Raw genomic sequence first — 3,757 nt, forward strand, 5'->3', positions numbered from 1 at the left:
AAATAGGAATGCAAACGGTTTGAAGCAAATAAAAATAACCACTTACTGTGATATCTTTTTTTAGCAGACCAACATTAATTGCAAGAAGTAATTATTTTGTGCATTTCTACATTGCACTTTTAAGATTTCATACTCAAATACATGTAGTTGAGGGCCACTTCAAGTGAGGGTGCGGGCCTCCAGTTGCCCATCCCTGAGATAGGTGTTACTGCACAGATAAAGATGTTGTTCTTAATTAAAGCAATATTAATGTTATTATTGTTGAAGATTCAATTAAAGCATTTTAGCCTAGTTTAAGTTAATTTATTTTCTTTTTTCTGCATTCACTGTTTCCATTCCACCATTCACAGTAACCATCGCTATAGCTGTCAATCATTACTCATTTTGTATCATATCTGATAATAGTGGCTGTGCAGAAACACTAATGTTTCCCGCTCATATCGCTGCTTAAAACCTTCAGATGTTGCCTGCATGCCTTTGTTTGGCTTGTTTACCAAACAACTACTTATTAAAATGAAAAAATAATACTTGACAAAGTCCGTTTTCATAAGACTTCTAGTTGGATAAAGTTATATAGAAGAGGAGCATGTGGAGAATAGAGCCTCTTAGGTGTAAAAGATGACTGAAGTTCTCTTAGTTTATTAAGTTTTTATTACGTTTTCAGTCATCTGATCACAGATGCTACTCTGCTTCTTGAAGAGATTAGCCGGGAGAGAGTGGGAGGGGGGGCAGACAGACAGACAGACAGACAGACAGACAGACAGGGGGCTGGGGGGTCCTGTGAGAAGAGCCGACAAACAACAATCTAAGGCCTGTTGTACTGTAGCTGGCCTTCAGCTCTGCCTTAAAACCGATCCGAGCTGCGCCATAAAAAGAACAATGATGCTAATAAATCAGCTGAGCTCATTACACAAAAGCTGCAATTATTGCACACATTTAACCCATATCATTTCTAAGTGTATTTCCTATTGAATTATAAACTTTTCTTTTCCTTTTTGGATCATCAATTTCAGATCAATAATAATTAACTATGCAGCAGACCCAAAATCGCACATTCTGTCTGAAAATATTAAATCATGTGCTGTTTATTTAAACATTAGTGTTGTTTTTCTGCTTTACATCCCATCAAATAAATGTTTATTTTATTTCTATAGGCCCACTGTATTGAGATTAAAACCCCACCACGTGCATAATCACTAATTATTTCAATGTGCACACTAATATTCCCTATAGCCTTAAAAAAAAAATCTAAAATGATAAAGTGTCAGTGTGCACATTGTCTTCTAACTAATTCGAGTTAATACAGCCATAATGACAGTATAACGGCACGCTAATTGGCCTTTTTTCCTTCACAACAATGCTACAGATCAGCATCTCTTTATTATTTAATAACGTCAAACGCTTGGCTGGCTGTGCTGGCTGCTGAGCCACGGCTGCTGAGGGGAAGAGGACAGCAGGTCCACTCACAGCTATATATATGGACAGTGGGGAGAGGACTGGCTTTAAATTAAATAAAATATGCTTTAATGATCTTATTCTCATATCTGGTGGGTCTCTGAGGCAGCTAGAAGCAACAGGTGACTGGCTGTATGGAGCAAGGGAAAGTGGCGCACGGTCTGCTGCGCCTTTGTTGTCCGGAAATTTGGAGAGTGTGTTTGGTGATGTCCCTCCTCGGGCCTGGGGAGGAGGAGGGGGAGAGGGCAGAGGCGGGGGTGTATAGTTTGCACAAGGATAAACAACAAAACAAAGACTAAATCCCACTCTTTAATATAATTAGTCTGGGGGACGAATGCAAATTCTGATCAGAGGAATAGAATAAAAACATAGTGCGCTGAAGATCTATTTTACTTTCTCATATCTAGCATGGTCTATAGCCACAATATCACACTATTTAGACTTTAAATCAGAACAACATGCAGCTCGTCGCTCGTCTGTAACAATATGAGCGGGTCTCCAGGCTGAGGCCGGCTCCAGCAGCCCGCAGACCCGGGGGAGGAGAGGAGAAGGGTGGGATGTGACTGGCAGGAGGTGCAGTTTGTGATCCAGTTGGCTGAGTTGTAGGAGCTCCATGCACATGATTTCCGGCACGATCACTTGTTGAATCAGGGTGTTTTTAAAAAAACAAACAAACTCATTTGTATTTCTGGAACCAGTCATCAGATTAATTTAGTTGTTTTTCGTTACACAACAGTGTGCCAACGAAATTTCCTCCTTTTAATCCTTAATTATCATACGAAATGTCAAAGAGAAAATTGATTTTATTCACTCGTAAATATTTTCTAAGAAATCTCCTGATTCCTGTTTTATTAGTTTTAATTCCATGCACGCCCGTTATTTAATTTCAAGCATTGGGTGATCTAAATAGCCTTTTTCTCTCTCTCTCTCTTTTTTTTTTTTGCTTTTTTTGTGATGGCACCGCTGTGCTTGAGATTCCTTGGTAGATTCGGCTGTTGAGCTGATGGGACTGAATCATCATTAACAAGCCAGCAGACACAGGAACCCCCCCCCCGCCCCTGCTCCCATTTCCCAGCATAGACACTAACCTCTTTCACTCTGTCATCTCTCTCTCTCTCTCTCTCTCTCTCTCTCTCTCTCTCTCTCTCTCTCTCTCTCAGCACACAACAGCACCGTCCATTGTTCCCGGCCCTCCCCTCCCTCAGCCTGGCCCCCCGACCCAACTGTTGACCAACAACTACACTCGCACATTAAACCGGGAGGGGGACAGCAGAGAAGGGGGAGGGTGTGTGTGTGTGTGTGTGTGTGTGTGTGTGTGTGTGTGTGTCTGCGTCACACATCCAGAGAAAAAGTCTCGAGACACATGTTAAAATAATGTCATTTAAACATAAGAATATGACAGAGAATAAAGTTGCCTATATACTTTCAACTTTAAATAAAACATTGACTTGATTATTTCAGCAGGATGTACACGCAGCAGCCACAGTTTGCTCGCCTGTCGTGCGTTTGCTGCTTTTCAGAATAAAAGCTTTACAAATAGCGTGGAGCAGTGTTTGAACATATAAAAGAGAAGGGGGGGTCCACAGCCCGCGTGCCTTTCTAGCCCTCGGGGACATGCGCGAGCCTTCTGAATGGATGCTGTAGAAACTGAATGCATGTGTTAGTGAGTGTGTCTTTACAATAAGACTCATATCTTTCTATTTAATATTTCACATCAGGTGTTTTTTTTTAAAATATATTGAAAAAAAACGACTGTCTGAACTTTCACATATTGCAATTCTATGAATCCCAAATCCCTTGCTTCAAATAGAATATGCTATATCTGGATTTGTCAAATAAAAAAAATAACAAAAACAGTTTAGCAAGAAAACTACATGAACCTCAACTGTAATAATAAAAGTAATAATTGTAACATCAATCTTTTTTTCTCTTACATTTTTTCTCTTTTTCCCCCTTACTTTATAGTAGACTCTATAAGTATAAAAGTATTGAAATGGTAACATTTTCTTTTGCTTAGATGGAGGATAACATATAGGTTGCAAAAATACCCATAATAATAATAATAATAATAATAATAATAATAATAATGTGCCATTGCAGCAGACTTCTCAAGTGTTTCTCAAGTTTGTGAACAATTCTCATAAAGTTAGACACATACTGGAAGAACCAAAGTGATACTTTTTTTTTTAGATGTGAAAGAGCTCCAGAGGTCCACAGGATCCCAAACAAAATGCCTCTTTATATACTTTCACAATAAAGTGTTTTTACACACATGTAGCTGTCTTTATGAGGTGATTTATGA

Source organism: Centropristis striata, chromosome 9 (assembly GCF_030273125.1).
Source record: "Centropristis striata isolate RG_2023a ecotype Rhode Island chromosome 9, C.striata_1.0, whole genome shotgun sequence".
Taxonomy (NCBI): domain Eukaryota; kingdom Metazoa; phylum Chordata; class Actinopteri; order Perciformes; family Serranidae; genus Centropristis; species Centropristis striata.